The following is a 21,220-nucleotide window of genomic DNA, read 5'->3' as shown; positions in this document are numbered from 1 at the left end:
CCATGCCTAGATTATCCTTAACCTGCACTCCATCCTCAGTGTTTAGCTGTCCCACTTCTTCTTCCTTCTTTTTTTTCTTCTTATTTATATGGCTATAGAACCTTTTACTATTGGTTTTAATTCCCTTTGCAAGGTCCAACTGTACATGGCTTTTGGCCTTTCTCACTTTATCCCTACATGTTCTGACCTCAATAAGGTAGCTTTCCTTGCTGATCCCTCCCATTTTCCACTCCTTGTAGGCTTTCTGATTTTTCTTAATCACCTCTCTGGACCCAGAGTGGACATGAACTCAAGTAGCTAAATAAAATGAATAAGCAGATCCCATAAAGCAGGGGGGGCAATGGAGGGGATTTGAACTGGCCTGATCTGTGCAACTGTATTCAGGGTCCCTTGGGTCCTTTCAGACAATGCTTATGAAGGGCCAAAAGGGGCATGGTGGAGAGGCTCACCCCAGGATAGTCACCCAGAGTCAGGGCAGCTTACAGGGGATTACAATACATCTTTCCCCAATTTTCATCCTGCTAACCCCTCTGACATCATAGAAGCAGAGCAAAACTGCGAAGCCAGACCAGGAACATAATTCCCATCCCCAGACTGGAACATATTTCCAAACCCCTTGGCCCCCTCCCTGAGTCGCCAACGCACAACTGCAAAGCCAAACAGCACGTATGCATGGACAAAAATCCCATTGCCCTCATCGCTTACCATTTCCAAGTTTCCACCCAGACTGAGAATAATCTCAGGAAGGTAAAGTCAAATGCATGTAAAAATACTATCTCAGCCTCCCTAGACTATAAACAGTAACTGCTTGTCACTTTTTAAATACCCCTACAGCACCTGTACCAACCAGAGCCCCAAGGGCAGGACCTTATCAATAGTTGAGTGGCTGGAAAACCTGATGGGGAGAAAATGGGAAAACTCCAGGATGGAATGTCTTGCGGATGTCATTAGTCTACCCACAAAATGCAGAGAGGTGGAACCTGTATTTGAAGGCTGAGAGGAAATCCAACAAGGACCCTGTGGCCCAGAAAACCTATGTTTTACTTACTCTAACCTGCTTAAGCCACTGTCTTAAAAACATTCCAGGGCGACAGTTGCAGTGACAAATGACAGGCAATGCAGTACAACAAACCAACACCTAGCCATGTTATGCAGCCCTGGACAATATGGGCTACTGAGAACAACTGCTCCTTGCTGTATCCCCTGCAGTACTGTTCCCAAGGCCAAGTTGTTTAGTCATCTGTGACTTTAAACCTTTGGCAACCCTGTTTCACGTTGCTGTTTTGTTTCACTGCTGCTTTAATGAAAGGTCTCTTTGTAGGTGACGTATGAAACAATATATTAAAAGCCATTGTTTCATTTTTTCTGTTGAAGGTTCATTTGTTTGTTACATAATTGTTATTAAACCTTAAAATTTAATTTGTTAGGAGTTGACAGTTTATTTTATACAGAAAATAATTGATTGCACTAATTCATAAGGCTTTACAAACACACGTAGGCAAACACTGCACGTCCTCTACCCATAAATCTGCCATGGTGGTCTGCAAGCCCTCAGAGCACTGGAGTGGTGACTTTTTCCATTTATGAACTGAGCCTTGATGGTGGAGGGACAAAGTATAGGCACAGGGGTCCCATCAGTTGTCCAGTACAGTTTAGGAACCCCATGTGTGCAAAGCCATCAACCACTGGAGCATCGCCAAGCTTTATAACCCAGTACAACCATATCTTTTTCCCTGGCATCACATCTCCATGACAGTGGTTGACAGCAAGCCAATTTGGCATGGGGATATAGACTGGAAACATTATGGGGCAGCCATCTTCCAAATTGCAATTGTGACCTGCTTGCCCATGTATAGGGCACCACATGTTGGTATGCTGCCACTGTAGTTTTGGGGTTAGTTCAGCCCACGTTTCCAAAAAGTTTGCCTTCCCTATCCTGAAATTCTCTTGCCATTGCTGGTCATCCTTATTCTGCAGACCAATTCTTTCCTACCAATCTGTGCTGGTTTCTGGAGCCCTGAAACAGCTCTGCACTCTGTGAAGCTGCACTAGGAACCAGTTCTCTATCATCAATTGTTTGGTGTCTTCCTCATCTGTGTCCCATTGTATAGCAGCTGGAAGAGCTGCTGCTGTCACATCTTGATGCAGCAAGCAAAGCCCCAAGTCAAATTCATCCCATGTTGAGTGATAAAGTGATAGAGGCTGGTTGGCCTGTATTAGAGGTTACCACTATAGTGGCACAGAGCCTTGCAGCTGACAACAATTCAAAAATGGTGGTAGCCCACCTGTAAAGGAAGTATGGGGTGGACACAGATGGATCATGGGATTTTTTTAAAAAAACATGAACTAGGCTGGTTTCTGCTATACAACCCACTGTGCACAGTGCCAAAAAGAAAAAAAAATCCCAGAGTGCACACTGCTCATCAGTAAAGTAAAGGCGTGTGGGATGCCTTCTGACAATAGCATGCCTTCAGTTTTCAGCAAACTGCTGTCGTGTGTACACAGTGGTGTGCATTGACAGAGGGCACACTTTCCTGTATGTGCTATTACTGCAGCTTGTGTACTGTACGTCACCTGATGCTCAGCAAAAAGCTCTAGATTAACTCCCTCAGCCTGTGCAGATGAGCCCATAGAATAGATTGTGAGCCCTTAGGACAGGGACTATCTTCTTATGTGTGCCTTGCATAATGGAGCCCTGACTGAGGCCCCTAGGTACTGTTGCCATATAATAAATTATATTATATTATTTGTAATTATAATTACAAAGTGAGATGTTGGTGTTCAGATTCTAGATGGGATAAGTGCCAAATATCATATTAGGCTGTTCTCATAACACTTTCCACAAGGAAGTCAAAGTGCCAGAAATTTCATGAGAAAGTCTATTACTAGAAGATTTCAACCTGATTTTGTACACTTTAAGGTTCAGAGAATCTTTGAACAAATATTTGAACTGATACAAACTAAGTTCAGTTACCAAACTTTTGAGGTTCATCCATCCCTAATCTTAATATGAAAAAAAACCGCTCTCTCATGCCATTACTGGCAGTTTTCCAGTTGCACTTGAACTGAACATCATTGACTGTATACGAGTTATACCCTGAAAAAGGTTACTTGAGAGACTTCTAAGTTCTACGGTTGCCCAAAGAACAAAAACTATGGTGTCTCTTCCATGGAGACTAGCCCACTGGACAATGCATGGAAATTTTCCAAAGCACCAATGCGAGCTAGGCACCTAACTCACTTAGGTGTTTTTCAAAACTCCACCCCAAATAAATTAGAGTTGCCTCTTTTCTTCTTTGTGAAAAGCATTTTACCTTTCTTTATATGGACCTATACTAATTTCTTGTTTTTTCAGGCTTATTGATGCTACTTTTAGAGTATTGATTTCTTTGGACATCACTGACAATTCATTTGACTCCTCCTTCCCAACATCTCCCAAAATCTTCCCCCCACAAAGTCAGTTTTGGGAAATGACTGAAAGGAGGAAGGCTTAATAAGGTGAGGAAAACACCTGAATAGTTTAAAAAAAATGAAGAAGAAGAAAGCAAGTTTAATTGGAATTTTCTCAAAAAGTGAATCTCTGGGTTTCAAAATGGTCAGTTTCTGATCTCTCAAGGACATGGAATCATAACTCATAAAATAAAGTGGAGGATAGCTAGATGAAATCAGTCATGTGAATAATATGAGACAATGACTGTATTTTCAGGACTGATATTTACACTAGACACATGGTCAAATTACTTGATCCTTATTGATCCCTAAACACGTATTATTGCAATATATTAGCAGATATCTCCTTAAAAAGGGGATGGATACAGAAATATGTGGAAAAAGTCCTTTAGATCAGCCATTTAAAGATTGGTTAGGTTTTCTTAACCACTAATAGGGAGGGTGCTTGGCCACATCATAAAACCTGATTAGGAAGGCTGGGCAAAATGAAAAACTTAGTTGCCATCCACTAGCCTTGTCCAAATCAATGAGTCTATGAAGAAGAAGCCTGGTAGAGGAAAATAAGTGAACAAATTGAAAAATGATTACGAATGGTAGTGTTGCCACATGCTATAAATAAGCAAAGCTTAAAAATATTTAGAAGAGGAAACTGCATTACAGAGCATGCATTTGTTCTGCTGAGTTTCAGCAAAGCTAATAATGAATCAACACATACTTAATGTTTACACACCATCAAGCGTAGCAGGAGTCAGTGCTATTGTTTCATGTAGACTTGGACATATCATTTGGTAGAAGTCTAATGTACCTCACTTCATAGCTCCTTTCTTTTCCTTTTTTAATTTGAAATGGAATTTCAAGTGAATAAATTAGTGAATTTATCATTTTCTCTATAATAGTGTCATATGGACAGTTTGATGAAATAGCTCATTATAGTCAATGAAGTGAAATATGAGCACCATCAGCACATTTTCATCAAGCAGGGTTATGGAAATTGGCTTGCTGTTATCAAGGACTGTGGAAACCAAAAATAAAATTAAGCAAACTATTAGATGATAAATTTAGGGAGTGTCCCAACTGAGTTGGAACACAATAGCCACTGTGAAAAACAGAAGGCTACTGTATGTCAAAATTAACTGAGACGCCTCAATATTTGTTGTTCATTGTGTATATTAGAGATGAAATTTACTTCAGATGCCTATACTCCCTTGGTGTATGTAAATACCACCTGCAACTCAATGCCAGTACAAGGAAAGTATGGGGGCAAATGTTTGCTACTCCTTAATGATTGCTAGAGTTTGAAACAGAAATAATTTCATTATTTCAGTAACTGCCCTGCTATGGACTTAGTCCAGGAGTCCAGAGGCAAATCCCCCACTGAAGTCATGCCCTTTACTGACAAAGTTGTCAGAGTCAGAACAGCAGAATCAGACCTTATGATAAAGTGGAGGAGGGAAAGCCCTCCACAGAAAGTCAAGAAGAAGAAGAGAGACGAGAAGACTTGTGTATAAGGGATACTTGTCCTGTGGACTCTCTTTTATTGTTTGATCCTCCAGCTAACCCAACCTGTAAGGTATCCCCACACAGCGTTTGCCCCGATTTAACTACATCAGTGCTACCAGTTGTCATATGACAAAACTACTTATAGGACTGCTTCCAAACAGCACCTGTGCTGCATGACCTAGGGATTTCCTCCTCTCCCTGTTGTGAGTATTAGAAGTTAGTAACAAAGGCTTTCTCAGGATTTAGCCTGGTTAGATCTGTTGCTCTATAGGAAGACGACATGCCATTTCTGCAGCACTGCAGTTTGTAAATGATGTTTTAAATGAACATATCTGCTGCTGGCACACAAAGAGGGTCCAATTTTGCCATCCATACTCAGGCAAAATGTCAACTGTAGGATTGGGCAGAGAGGATATAGCCAGTGCAATTAATTCATTGCTATTATAAAAGCAATATTATTGTTACAACACTCAGCTGAGACCCAGAAAGGTGCACCAAACCCAGAATTCTTAGACCAAAACAAAGTCTGGGCATAGAGCTGTTCTTTTAAAAATAAAATTTATTTTGTTCCTTTTATTCTCCATTAAAGAGTTTCTCTCCTCTCTCTGCTACCTGCAACAGATGAAACAGTAGGAAGAAACACCCTTTCTCACATAATTCTTACCTTCCCCAGCCCAAAGCTTGCTTTAGAAAAACAAAAATTAAATTTTAAAACTGTTCTCTTTTAGTTAGTCTCAGGTGTTTAGCAAGCTTTCAAAGTTCTTTAAGGATTTTTGTTTGTTTTGCCCAAAATTACAGAGGCAATATTGTTTATGTGAGCTTCAAGCTGAATTAGAAAAATCACTAACTGTCATTAAGGATTAAATTCAACTACATGAGCCTAGAAGCTAAAATCCTCTTGTTAATCTAAGAACTCCACTCTTACAATGTATTGAGCAACCACATGGGTAACCACTGAAACACAAGATAGAAGCATTGTGTCATCAAAACATTCCCATTGACCACATCTATCCTCTGGGCAGATTACCTAGATTAACTACTGAGAACTGATTAAAATTTTTGGTGGGTGTCACGTACACTATGGGAAGGTCTATGTGTTACCCTGGATTTGAGGGCTGTGTATACTCCAGAATGTGATCAAGCTAATTGCAACCATATGATGTGCATTCAGCCACCATGAATTAATAAAATAGAACACCAAATAGTTAAGGATTAATTAGAAAATAGGCTTTTAGAGGCAAGATCAAAACTAGCTGGCAATTTCTGCTAATCAGAATGGGAGGAGGGGAGAGAAAAGTAAATAGACTGAGAGAAGATAAGAGGATGGAAACCTTGAGTCTAGACGCTTCTGATATTAGAAGTTTATTGAAAGTTAGGAAAAGTGATGATTTAGTAGGGATCATTATGACCTATGTATTTTGTAGAAGTTAGTTATAAAAGTCTAGCTAATATAGTGTACTTTGGAGCAGTCCTCTGAAGCCATCGTGAGAGACGTTTTTCCTAACACCTTGTTTTCCCAGTGGGTGAGCAGCTGGCCAGTGTGTAACTGCTGTTAATTATTCAATATAGTTCCAGATTTTAGGTAAATATCTGGGATGTTCTAAACCTATTGATTATGTCTGCTTGTGCTTAAATCTAATAAACTGCAGTTTTAGATAGAGCATGCTTACTTGCATTAATCTTTTATCAGATTTCAGAGTAACAGCCGTGTTAGTCTGTATTTGCAAAAAGAAAAGGAGTACTTGTGGCACCTTAGAGACTAACCAATTTATTTGAGCATAAACTTTCGTGAGCTACAGCTCACTTCATCGGATGCATCCGATGAAGTGAGCTGTAGCTCAGGAAAACTTATGCTCAAATAAATTGGTTAGTCTCTAAGATGCCACAAGTACTCCTTTTCTTTTTGCTTTTATCAGATGGAATTGCTGTGTTCCCATTGATTTATTCCTGACACCACCTGGAGTGAAACAGTTAAGTTGCCCCTTCTGAGGGTTCTGAAAACCCTGGGTAACGTGCTACAAAGATTTGTCAGCATAACTTTGTCAGTTAGGGTATGGAACGCTGCCTAGTTACATAGCTATGCCAGCAAACCCCACAGTGTAGACACAATTATGCCGACAAAAGAATGCTCTTGTTATCTTAGCTAATGTTGTCTAGGAGGTGGTGTAGCTATGCTAGCAGAACTCCTCCTTCTGTCAGTATACACTGCATCTACGCTACAGGACTCTGCTGGTGTGACACTGACAGAGTGGTCAACTTGTGTGTGACCCATAACAACATAACAGGAAGCACTGAAATGGTAAACAGGGCCATTCCTTATAGATAGTTATCAAAGCCATGTTAAGTAGACTAGAATCCTTGTTATGTTGGCCTGTATTGTTAGAGAATCAAGAGTAGATACTAATTGTATTTGCCTGTGTTTAACTATATCTGGTTAAAAGTTTAACAATATGATCTAATTAGCTTGTAGATGCTAAGCTTCTGTTCCTGTCTATAGTGATTCATTATTATATTCTATTGATTCAGAGATCAAAAATGAATATTATCATTTAGATGGGACTTATGGTGTAATAATATTATTGTCCTCCTTTCTCTTTGACACATGTAAATTCCACATAGTAAACTACCTATGAACTGTTTGAATGGTTAATTATCTTATCCAAATGAATACAAATAGTTACTAGTGTATGCCTAGGAAACAGAGATTAGCTTCAAAGCAACAATATACAATAACCTGTGCTTCAGCCAAGGTTCTTTATCCAGTGGAAAGCCTTCTGAGACGATGGCTGACTTCAACTATAAAGGAAGCCCCGGGCCTGGTCCTTTTTTAAATCTCAGATCTGCTTAAACTTTGACAGGGAAATCTAAGCCTGTAAGACAGGTCTCCAGCTTACTCTAGGTTCACCCTGAAATTCACATGGAAGAATTTGAATAAACTCTGCACATGGACTGCCTGTTGGACTATAACCTTATAAATTGCTTCCAAAATGACTTTTACAAATCAGCAGCCTCATCATCTCTGCTATGAAACTGACTTCTAAACTTTACTCATATCTGTATGTATATTGATCTCTTGACCATAGCAACTCTTTCTTTTTTCTTTTTATTAATAAATCTTAGATTTAGTTAATAACGATTGGCTGTAAGCATGTATTTGTGTGAGATCTGAAATATCCATTGATCTGGTGGGTAATGTGTCTGATCTCTTGGGTTAGTAGAACTTTATATACGGTGAATAAGGTTTTTAGTAGCCTCTCATTATATTAGACGTGGCTGTCTGGCTGGGAGCCAAAGGCTGGATTGCTTGAAGGAGGACTGTATCTTGGCTTCTTGGTAACCAGTGAGTATTACAGAAGCTGTTTGCTTACTGGCTTGGTGAATCTGATTATAGAAGAAAAAAACCAGTTTTGGGATTCTTTGCCCTATTCCTTGCAGTTTGCCCTGAGTAAACATTCTCAGTGTGGCTCCTTCAGGCATCACGGTCACAGCTGGTATAGCTATACTGGTGAAACTATACTTTATAGTATAGATTAAGCCTATGTTTTACCATCAGAACAAACTGAAATATCTGGCATCAGAACTACACATTTAGGCCTGATCCTACACTGAGAACTGTGCACGAATAGCCCTGCTTCTGCATGGATCACCATAGGCTTCATCTGGGCTCTGTACAGACAACAGTGTGGCAGGAAGTGGTTCTTTAACCAGTGGAAAGCCTTAAGAGGCTTCCCTCTGTGGCTGTGTCTACTCTGTGAGCTGGGGTGGGATTCCCAGCTAGTGTGTCGACATACTAACACTAGCTTTCATTCACCTAGTAGGGTAGCAATGGCAACACAGGGAGTGGGTGAGTGGTGGCAGAGGCTGGCCAACCTGAGTACAAACCTGCCTGAACCCTGTGGGAATGTACTCGGAATGGCTAGCCCATGCTTCTGCTTGCTGCTGCCCATGCTACCAAAGCTACATTACTACTGAGCTAACATGAGTATGCTTATGCCAGCTAGTAATCACACCCCCAGCTCAAAGTGTGTGTGTGTGTATATATATATGTAGCCTCGATTTCAATCCATGTAACCTTATTTGAGGGAGTAAGTGGTAAAACAATGCCCCCATTCATTAAATAAACTCTTTCTTAACATAGCACCAACATTAAACTTTAGTCTTGGATCTTTTACTGGCATTTAACCTTTAATTTGACTAAATTATTATTAGTCTTTACTTTCTATGTTCAGTGCAAATTGCTCCAGTTTCCATTTATCATGTTACTTTTTTACTTATTACTGTTCTAATTTTACTCCTTATCTAGCTTGGGAATTAATTCTGAGTGCCTTCATAATGACGTTATACAGACTAAACGCTCCAGGGCATCCAAATACCAATTTCATGTGACATTTTCTGGAGGTATCGTAAGTGGTAAAGTTCTCCTATGTGAAATGAGAGGAGACAGCCTAAATTGTAACAGGCAGGAACTTCAAAGAATGATCACAGTTACTAAAGCTTGGAGGCTGCCTGATTTGTTATTGCATAGGGCATGGGTTTGCTGTTTTACTTGTCTTCAACTGAAGGTTATTATCATAAGTGAATTCAGAGTCATGGCTGTGACTCAGTCTCTGAAAGATTCTAATAAAGCAAACTACCCCCACTGCCTTTAGAATTATGCATGCTTAACATTCTCTCTTCAGCTGAGTCACAGGATTTACCTAATTTTGGAGATGAAATTTAATTTTAATTTTGAGATGGCATTTCCCACAGGGGAGATGAGTGTATAAATAGGATAAAACTCTAATGGATGGGAACTGTTTGCCTTTTGACTGCTATACCATTAAATTGAATTATGTAATGGTTTAAAACCATTGAGAAGAAAGGAAGGTTTCTCATTTTGGGATGTCATACCTCTGTCAATATTGGCAAGCTAATGTACAACTCTGAGATTATATTTTCAAATGCAGGAGCATTATTTTTTCATGTTCACAAGCATGCTTAGTGTTAAACAAAAAAATTGAGAGTGGTCTCCACCTCGAAGAGCTTTCAGTCTTAATGGTGGTGGACTAGACAGACAAGTGAGGGGAAAAGGCAGAAGGGATGAAAGCCTGATCGCATGGAAGTCTATGGAACTTTGACTGTTGACTTCAAAGGGGTCAGGATTTCATCCCGGGGAAGGGAGGAGATAAGTTTCAGAGGATGTAAGTTGTGCAGTCGCTGAGCTTCGGCTTACGTAAGTCTAGTTAGTTCTGAGTATTTTTAATGTTCACTTTTGGTAGATGGTGCTGCAAAAAATGAATTTTTAGAAGTAATTTGAATGAAATGAGACATGAGGTCTGGTATAGATTTTGGAAGGATGTTCCAAGCATAAAAACATAGAAGACAGCAAGGAGACAAAAGGGACATCAAGCTAGTATAACTGGTAGAGCAGAGAGTTTAAGGGGTGGGTTCGGCAAAAAGCAAAGGAAGGTTTGGGCAGAAATAGAGGCATGGGCCGAAAACCAAAGGATGCACTTTCAAGCATTCATAGACAGTAATTGTAATTTCAAAACCTGAACTAGGAGATATTCACTGAGAATTTTTCAACCCTAATTTTTCAACCCCTGGTGCACATAAGTACACATACACTGTCAATACACACATCATATTTTCTCCAATTGATATGTAGCATAAACTAAAACCATTATCTCTCCTTTATAAGAATATATAAAGTATAGCCTTTTACATACTGTACGTAAACAAATTGTAGTTTAGGGTTAAAAAATTCTCAAAATATTTGTCAAATTCACATTTTTCTCACTATTAAAGCTGTTGGTGTCATGGATCTGCATTATAGTTCCCTGAAGGTTACTATTATGAACAAGTCTGGATTCAGTTATTGAATGGTGCTTGAATTTTGCCTATATAATTTTCATTACAGTAATAGGATGTACAGATTCTGGATTTCTCAAACTGTTCACAAATGAAGCTTAGCATCATGCTCTTAACTGCTTGTATTGTTTCCTATACTGGAAGCAAAATATCTTTTATTTCAAATGTAGGGGGAAAAAAAGAGAGGACATATGTAAATGTAAAGGATTGTTCACCCCAGGCTAATATATTTTAACTAATTGCTGTATGCAGTGTTGTTGTAGTCATGTTGGTCCCAGGATATCAGAGAGACGAGTTAAGCGAGGTAGCTCTTTAGATCACTTCAGGTTAAGAAGAGCTCTGGGTAAGCTCAAAAGCTTGTTTCACCAACAGAAGTTGGTCCAATACAACATATTACCTAACCCACCTAGTCTTGCTAATGTTTTAACAAACATATTTTAAAACTTTAGACCTTGTCTGCGCTTGCCCTCACTTGTGGTGGCATGTAGGATACGTGTAGCTACACGCTGCTGTGAAAGGCAGGCTACGTTTACACTCACTATGATGTGTAGCTACATATGGCAATGAAAGGCTGAGGCAGTGGGAAAAGGTTTCCCACTGCTGGAGCCTTTTAAAGTATCTGGGAGAGGCTCCTGTAGTGGGGAGGAAGCGGGACAGTACACTGCTAAAAATAGGAGTGTAGATGAGGGAGGTACTGCTTGCATGTAGAGAGCCATACAGGGTATATACCCTTGGATTCAGGCATGTAGGGCACTCTTCTCTAGCTGCCTAAACTGTGCCTCACTGTCTACACTGCTGTTTATACCTTTGCTAGCTGCATGTGTAGTTTCTGTACTCTATACGCTGCCGTAAGTTTAGACATACCTTAGCATAGACGTGTATTTTAACATTCAGCTGGTAGAGGGGAACCCTTCAGGTATGTCTTCACTGGAGCTTTCACTCAAATTAATTGATTGCCATCTAACTTGAAGTAGCTAACACATTTAGACATGCTAGTCCAAGAACTCCACAAACAACCTGGGCTCTAAGGTAGATCTCAGATATTTGTGTTCTGGAAGAAACATACTTGGATTATCCAGACAACTATATATAAATGTGTTAGCTTAGCTAAGTGGCAATCAGTTAACTCGAGTTAAAAACTCCAGTGTAGACATACTCTTCGTGTGGACAAGAGAGACAAAGACAGAGGGAGTACTGAGCCTCCAGTGTCTTACACCTTGCATCGCCATCTACAGTAGGGTAAAGTGAGTGAAAAATGCTACTAAATCAGACTGGTAGCATTTTATATCTACCTCACATATTTAATAAATGGCTTTACAACTTCAAGGGACAGTGGAGAATCAGGCCCAGAGTCTGTTACTACTTGGGTTACAGCCATTTACAGTGGACTCAAAGCATTCCCCCAAATTCTACACCAGACAGGCAGGGGTACTTTCTAGGGTGTCTTCCTAGAAAATCCTAAATAATTCTAAATCCACAATCTAAAATGATGTCAATGTTTTTCTGCAGATGCAGTGCACAGAACATCTCTTTCCATTTACATTGCTATATACACCACAGCTCCATTGCTGATCCTCCATCCAGCTGCTGCACTCTAGTGGTATATGACAGAGGATCTTTGATGTCCTGACAATTCACTGAAATCATAATGGAACTTAGGTCCTGATCCTGCAAACACTTCAGCATGGGACTGCTGTGTGTAAATTTACTCACATGCTGAAGTGTTTGCAGGATTGGGGCCTTAGTGAGGTACCGGGTGCCTGGGACAGCCTTAGAGGTATATACTTCCTGATGTACCTAGAATGTGAATGAGTAGCAAAACTCATGCTAACTGTTTTAGAGCTGCACTGCTATGTTTTGCCTAATACTTGAGGGATTGTGTCAGCAGAGCTTGAAAAAAAATCAGATAAAATTTATAACTTTTGTCTCATTTGAAGATTTTTGCAGAATTGTTCAGGTTTTTTATGAAACAGAAAATTTTCCTAGTTTGGAGATTTTGTCCCTGCCCAATTTTTCTCCCTTCTTTACTTTTTTTTTTCATTTGGCAAAAAGAGGGGAAAGAGGTGTGGGGGGTAAATAGGAAATAAAACACCTTTTTGACCCCCTCTCCCATTTTTCTCCCTTCTCTGCTTTTATTTATTAGGAAAGGGGAGGGGGGGAAGCAAATCTAAAACACTCACAACCTTTTGTAAACCCACACTGAGTTTTGTTGAAACAGAGAACTTGCCTGGATCCTTCCTTATTGAATCTCCTCCGCCCTTCCAGAAAGTCTCCTCTTCCCTCCTACCCTGGATTGCACTGGTCTTTACTTTAGTTTGGGGCACAGGGACACATGGGCAAGCAAGGATTCCCCTAGGTTTTTCTAAACTTTGCCTAACCTTTTAGCAAACCTTAGAGTTTCACTTTCATAATGAAACCTGAAACCAGGTAAACATTTTTGTCTGATCTGGGGTTTTATTAAAAAAGGTTCCCAAACCTCTGATTTCAATGCAGCCAGGTGGGACTTGCACCTGCAGGGGAGTAAGTATAATTAATTTTCCATGCCTCTTTAGCCCCTCATGCAAATCAGGGGGCTTGTTAATGCCAGTCGTGATGGTAATTTTGGAAATCTGCCTATTAGGAACAGGACTGAAACCACAATCAATGCATTTCACATCAGTCCCATCAATACTAAAATGTGCAGGATTTGAACTGTTTACCAGAGGTAAAAGTCTTCTTATATCCAGCCTCCTGAGTCATCCAGTCCCTCTTGTGTATTTTTTATATTCTAAAGATGTGTTACTGAACTGTCAAAGAACTTTATAGAATTTTGCGTTGCTGGCGGCACTGTCAGTAGAATATTCTTGCTTATTATAAGGGTGTCTTCCTAGAAAATCCTAAATAATTCTAAATCCACAATCTAAAATGATGTCAATGTTTTTCTCAGGGCTCTTTGTTATTAGAATGGTATTTATTGCCTTGTCAGCTAAGACTCTACAAGTAAATACAGAACATTAGGGCAATTGGTCAGCTGTCATTGAGGAGATCATAAGGAATCAAATGAGGTCAAATTAATTAACCAGATGATATCTCTTACTGTTTTGCTTGCTATATTTTTAAATAGATTTTTTTGATACACTTCTAAAAATAAATTCATTAACTATGTTGTTTTGAAGTTGCAGTGTTGATGTTCAGGATGTTAATTTGACACAAGCAGTAGTTGAGTGTGGTGGGTGGTATGTTACTTTTTAATATTTATCTTGTGAAAAATGGCCTGTAGCCATCAGAACAGGGCTCCAGTGTACTAGGCATTGCACAAACCTAAAGTGGATGACAGACCCTGCCTCACAGAACTTACAGCCTTAAGTTAAGAGTTATCTTAAATGACCACACTTAAGATGTATTTTTAAGGGTGCCTAGAGCATATCAGCAGGTGCTTTTTAAAAGCATTTTTATAAATCTAAAACAATAAATAGTGGGTCAATAAAAAGAGCACAATGCCCATAAAAAGCTGGTATATAAAATCAGGGGGAGACAGTGTTTCAGTGACACACTGGCAGTAACTACTCATGAGAATAATTTATTTACCCAGGAAAAGTTCAGCTCAGATGAAGCATCTGCTTCTTAGGGAGGTAAGAAAAGTCCACCATAGGCTTCTTATAAAGCCACCGTTGCTTTTAACGTCTGCATTTAAGAAAATTCCAGTCCTTAGAAAATCTTTCTGCGGACACATTGCAGTCTGACAAGTGACTGTACCGGTTATGTCACTTCACATTAGGCAATACGATGTGACTGACATGAATGATATAAAATGCCAAATGAAACACTTGACAAAAATCGCAACATTTTCTCTTTAAATGTAGCCAAAGAAGCTGAGGTTTGAGAACTGTGTAAGTGGGTTTTTCAAAAGGTGACCTTGGAAACCTTTCTGTTAAAAAAAATCCTGTAAGAGTCTAAGGACTTGATCCTTCAAGAGAGTGGTGACTCTGTTGCAATCAATGGGAGCTTTGCAGGGAGTTAAGGGCACTCAGCACCTTGTAGGACTGGGCCCTAAAAAGTATTGTAGACATTGTTTCAAAATGTAGAGCCCTGTCCTTCAAAGGATCCCAGTGGCAGCAAAACTGTGTGTAGAATTAGTTCCGTGTGCAAAAAATTTTATTCAAAAAATTAAATGCTTGATTATATCCTGAAAGGGAGGGGGATTAGGAGTGGGGAACTGATTCACAGGTAAGTAATTAACAGCTGGAAATGATGTAGTGGCCATGTACCAGGTTGAAATCCTGGCTCCATTGAACTCTGTCAGAATTTTGCCATTAGCTTCAGTGGAGTCAGGATTTTACCCCAAATGCATATCTCTAGCGACTTTTGTATTCTTCTGCAGGCCTCCCTGGAGAGCAGCTCTCATTAAGTTCCCAGAACAGTAATAGAAATGGAGTCCTGTGTTTGGCTGGTAAATATTTTTTTCACTTGGTTTATAACTTTAATTTGCAAAGTCATTTCTTCAAACATGGGAGGCACTTGTCCTTAATGGTGACTAGTCCCTGAATGTTTGAAAAACATTTCCTAGCCGAGTGCAAAATGTGCCAACTTCTTTTCATTTGATTATTTTTTAAAAAATAAACCATCTTTTCCAGTGCTTTTGACTCAAACTCAGCTTGACTAATTTAGTTGGAACTCACAGCAACAACAAAATCCCCCTCTGGCTGGAGACTAGCAGTGAGAAATTTAAACCAAGGAGAAAATACTGACAATTCTGAGGGAATGAAATTATAGTTTAGAAAGGAAAACCTTTTTTAATATCTAGGCAAAATCTTGGCCTTAAGTGATGTAGCTGCTTGGGACTGGGGTGAAAACAGAGAGATGCTGCCTTCCTAGAAATGTACTACTGGCATAATACAGGATGTCTCACCATGACAAAGGGGAAATATCACGGGGCTCAAATAAGCTGGAAGATAGAACTGAAGGCAAAATGTAGTACTTGGACCTTAGACCTTGTCTGCACTAGAAAGTTGAACCACTTTAATGATATTGGTGGAATTAAATGGATACAACCCTCCCTGCAGTGTGGATACAGTTATATTGATATAAAGGTGTTGTATACTAGTATAGCTATTCTAATATGGGGAAGAGTCTGGGGTCTGTACTGGCACCAGTGTTGTTCAACATATTCATAAATGATCTGGAAAAAGGGGTAAACAGTGAGATGGCAAAATTTGCTGATGATATAAAATTACTCAAGATAGTTAAGTCCAAAGCAGACTGTGAAGAGTTACAAAGGGATCTCACAAAACGGGGTGACTGGGCAACAAAATGGCAGGGTTCAAAAAAGAACTAGATAAATTCAAGGAGGATAGGTCCATCAATGGCTATTAGCCAGGATGGGCAGCAATAGTGTCCCTAGCCTCTGTTTGCCAGAAGCTAAGCATGGGTGACAGAGGATAGATCACTTGATGATTACCTGTTCTATTCATTCCCTCTGGGGCACCTGGCACTGGCTAGTGTTGGAAGTCAGGATACTGGGCTAGATGGACCTTGGTCTTACCCAGGTTGGCCATTCTTATTTTCTTATGTATGGTCTTGTGTCCACATCAGGGCTTTTATTGGCATAACAATTTTTGTAAAAATATCACCCCCCTAACTGAAATAGTTATACCAGTACAACTTTCCAGTGTAGAGCAGAACTTAGTTAACAATTCTGTTGATGTGTGAGAAAGACTACTGCCTCTGCAGAAATTAATGGTTGTCACTAAAGTAAGCAGATCAGACTGAACCAACACAGGAGCAGTTTCATTTAGTGAGACAGGGCCATTTTCGCAGTCACTGTTTAGAGCAGAACTACCTGCATTTCAAACTGTTGTGATGTCACTGGAGCCTGTGTGGAACTTTCTGCCAGCTTGCCAGTGATGATCTTTCCTTGATGCCATAAAGAACATAGGAGCATATGGGCCCTGAGTTAATGCCTCAGAACGGTGTGACACTGTAAATTAATCAGGTGTATTGGTCTAGGGCCTCCGAGGTGGACACAGGGTTTGGGAATGGATTATTTTTTTCAGCTTTCCTTCTTTTCCCTTTATTTTGTGTTTCTAGGTCACTGTGAGCATCATCAATGAGTCTGATTGTATACATGCTATTTAGGGTCTGAGATTATGTAATACTTGACAGACAGGTACTTGTTTCATGTAAGGTTTAAAGGGGGATTTATTTTCACTGGAATCTGAATTACTTGACTCCCGCCCCCCCCCAGTTGGCTTATTGAATAACAATTCATGAAAGAATATCATTCTGATTTTTACACAGTACTAGATACTAGTATTACATAGTGATCAGGCATAATGGTAATGGGCATAGAATAAAGGACCTAAATAGAACAGAAATCTCTGATAAGATAGTACTATGAAGTGGTAAAATCCTCAATGCACTTTTTTCAAGTGTTCAGAATGGTTTTGTCCAAGAGAAGATGCTGTAAAAAAAAAGACTAGGAGGGTTCCTCATAGAGTCAAAGGAATTCAAGATTTTGGGCCCAATCCCTCATGTTTACTTCCTCCTCCCATGAAATTCTCGCACCTCCACTCTTACTGAAGAAGTATCTTCAATGGGCACTGAGAGTGCTCAAAACAATACAGGACACTGGTTTTTGTTGTTGTTTGTTGTTGTTCCATGGGAAGTTTACTCATCATTTGATAATTCTCCCTGATAGCAACTTTATCTGCTAATGGGCACTGATGGTAAAGATGAAAACACGCTTTCCTCCTCCTAAAATATGACACTTTATGAACCACTCCACAGATCAGGTTGTGTAAATGCTATGCTGTGGTTTCTAAGATTTATGCATTTGTGGCAAGTAGTGTGAAAATAATTTAAGTATTTCTAGTTTTTATTATTTTTAAATGTAATCTTATCTGTAATATGCTGCCTGTTACCATGGAATATAAAGCTATGATTGGCTGATACATCCCAACACAGTAAAGATTGATTGCAGCTATTCAATTGCTTGACCTAAGCACTGGCCTTACATATTTTATTAGGGTTGTATGTAACATGTGAGGAAGGATAAAGTTGTAGTAAAAGCTGAGTGCAAATAAAGACAACCCAGAAGTGAAGTGACATGAAAGAAGAGGGGGCTGAAGAGAAAAACTTGTGTTTTGCAGAAAACAATGTTTTCAGCTCCAAAAATTTCCACAGGGCTAAGTGTTTCCTTATGAATAGATACCTAACACTACTTAGTGTGGTGAATGAATAAGACTTCATGTCCACTCTTGTCCTGTCCCTCACATCACTTGGAGCAAAAACAATTCCTGTCAGTCCTTGAGGTGAAAAGCAAAATGGAATAAACATAGGGAATGACTTGCTCTAGTCTGTGACTTCAACACTTGTAGCTGGAAAGAATACTGCATTATTCACTGAGCCAGTACCTAGGTGATGGTTTACAGTGCTGAAATCTGAAAAGGGAGAAACTTGTTGCTTTGCCTACTGTATATCTCCATATATCCTCAGATCCACCCATTCAAATGACTACATAAAACCTTCATAGGAAGATGTTAAATGTTAACGTACCTTCATACTGTACATGGGGGTCTCAAAAATGTAGAATGGTTCTTTACCACATCTGAGGTAGAGAACATCAGTTCCTATCTACTTTGGAATAATCAGGACTTTGTGGTGCTGAGAGACCAGATCTCCTGGTTACAGGTTTCTGCAGAGGTTGGTGAAGGTGCATGTGTAAAGGGTAAGTAAAGAAAGAAAAGTAAAACAAGAAGGAGAGACTCCCAAAGTGAATCAAGAGCATTTATTCACCCTTTGCTTATCCGTGCCAGGGGCCCATGTCTTCCCCCTCCACTTTCTATTAATGATTACTCTTCTGTGTTGTTCTGTCTTGTCCCAGGGTGAAATGTGTGATATGTTAGGTGATATTTTTAAGGGAGACCAGACCACTCAAGCAAAAATCCTAGCCACTAACTGATCCTTTATGCTACCACACTTGAAAACAAATATCTTAATTGATCAGGGCAGTTGATTTAATGATATGAAATTTGGATGTAATGAAAGCAAACAATACAGGCATCGTCATCATAGGCAAAGGAAGAGGGATGCAGAATACTTCATGTTAGCTCTAAATTTTTAGTTCTTTCCTGGTCAAAAAGATTAAAAATTTGAAGAAAGGCTTCCAGGAAACCCAGAAGGCACTGTTGTTGATAGGCATACAACATTAGACACACTGGGGGTATAAATAAATGAAAGATGCCTGGGGGTGCTAATCATGTACTAAAGGAAAAAGGATACAGGATTAGGGATAGGACAAACAGTATTTCCCCATAATGAATGCATGATGGTCCAGTGAGATAAGGCATGATCCATGTTCAGATGTCTTGAAAGGAGTGAAATTAATAGCCAGCAGGTTTAAAACAAACAAAAGGAAGTATTTCTTCATATAACGTACAGTCAACCTGTGGAACTGGTTGCCAAGGGATGCTGTTAAAACCAAAACTATAGTTGGGGTAAAAAAAGAATTAGATAAGTTCATAGAGGATAGGATATTAGCCAACATGGTTCATAGAGAATAGGATATTAGCCAGCATGGTCAGGGATGCAACTCCATGCTCTAGGTGTCCCTAGCCCTTGACTGCCAGAAGCTGGGAGTGGATGACAGGGGATGGATCACTCAGTGATTGCCTGTTCTGTCCATTCCCTCTGAAGCACCTGGCATTGACCATTGTCAAAAGACAGGATAGTGGGCTAGATGGACCATTGGTCTGGTCCAGAATAGCAGTTGTTGTGTTCTTAGGGGGGGTAGGGGGATTGGAGGGGAAAGAAGACAGAGAGAAAAGGAAAGAGAAACTGTAGAAAAATGTTACTTTTCTAATTTTCAAACATTCCACAGAACATTTTTTTCTGGCCCATATCAGTGCTGTTCTTGGGATTAATGTTCTGTTTTACTTATTCATACAGTTCCATGTACACAAAAACCTTTTAAAAGAGAGAGTCAACTTAACGTAGTGTGGGATGTGTGGTCTAGTGAGATATACCCTATGTACCAGTTCTTAGGTTCTGGAGGTAGTGACCTTAAACTCACCAGTGTTGTATGCACATCTAAATGTAATGGCCCACCCTGTTTTATGATACTCTTAAAATTCCTCAGCAGGTGAACAGAAATAAGCTTCTGGCAAGATATTTGCAGAGTTCACTCTGCTTGAGTGTAATCCCCTGATCACAATGGTATATACCTGATGAAGTGCACACAATCCAACAGACAATATTTGACAAGACAATTGAGAGAGTAACTTCAGCACTTTCCCAAACTGTTAACAGGTTAGCTGGGATGTATCCAGGTCCCTTAACTGTGGGATTATGAAATCTCTTAAGGGAGATTCTTAAGGGAGTTCCTGTACAGCTGATTCAGGCAGCAAAATTATTTGGTACAACAACTGCATTTCCTCAACTTCCTCTCGATATTGCTCATTTCCATTCAAAAAATATTGGATATTTAATCCAGGGGAAACTTTCTCGATAAATTTTTGGATGTCAAATAGGCAGTTAATTCACTTGCAGTGCTTCTCAGTGTTTTACCCAGGAATGGAGTTGATTTCTTACCTAGTCATGTTAATTTTTTGAGTGTCCTGACAGGTTGAGATTTTCAAAGCAGTGTAAGGGGTTTAGACACATCTTCCATTAATTTTAACTGATACTGTGTGTCTAACTTCTTAACACTGCCTTGAATAATCTAAACCAGAGCTGATTAAGAGGAGATAAATTGTATTTAATCTTGAATGAGTATGTTTGATGGGGAGGAGAAAATTAAATATGAATTAAATATTTATTGACTGAGGCATATTCAATAAATACCAATATTGTCCAAAGTTCAACTAACCCCACCCCTGCTATCTAAGCCCCCAAAACCACCATCCTCAAACAAGGGCCTCATTAAAAAGATGAGACTTGAAATATATTCTGAAACCCAGAAAGCCTACACTTTGTTGGACCATGACAGAAATGAATGCCCAAGCCAAAGGCTCTCCATTGAGAACCCTGTGTCTTCAGCCTTCCTGTGTTCAAATGTGGGGACTATTAGAGTATTTCAGATTATCTCAATTGTTAGCACAGTGCACCAGGAGAAAGGTGGATTCTAAGAAAAGCCAAGGCCCTACATATACATGGATTTATAGGGCAAAATCTATTGTTGGATACAGAAACAAACTGGCAGTGAGTGTGGTCTACCTGGGTGTAATATATTTCACATGAGAAGCCCCACCAGGTAAGCAGGCAACTCAATTCTGTGCTAGTTGAAATTTCTGAACAGCTTTTAAGGATAGTAACATATAGAGCCATTGCGATAATCTGTTCCAGCATGGGTAACTAGTGATATTTTCTCCCAAGAGGAAAAGGATATGACTTTTTAGCAAACAGCAAATAGAAAAATAGGTTCTCTTGGCTGCTGTATGAGAAT

The sequence above is a fragment of the Lepidochelys kempii genome, chromosome 2, assembly GCF_965140265.1.
Source record: "Lepidochelys kempii isolate rLepKem1 chromosome 2, rLepKem1.hap2, whole genome shotgun sequence".
NCBI classification, from domain to species: Eukaryota; Metazoa; Chordata; order Testudines; family Cheloniidae; genus Lepidochelys; species Lepidochelys kempii.
Note: the sequence above shows the minus strand (reverse complement) of the source record.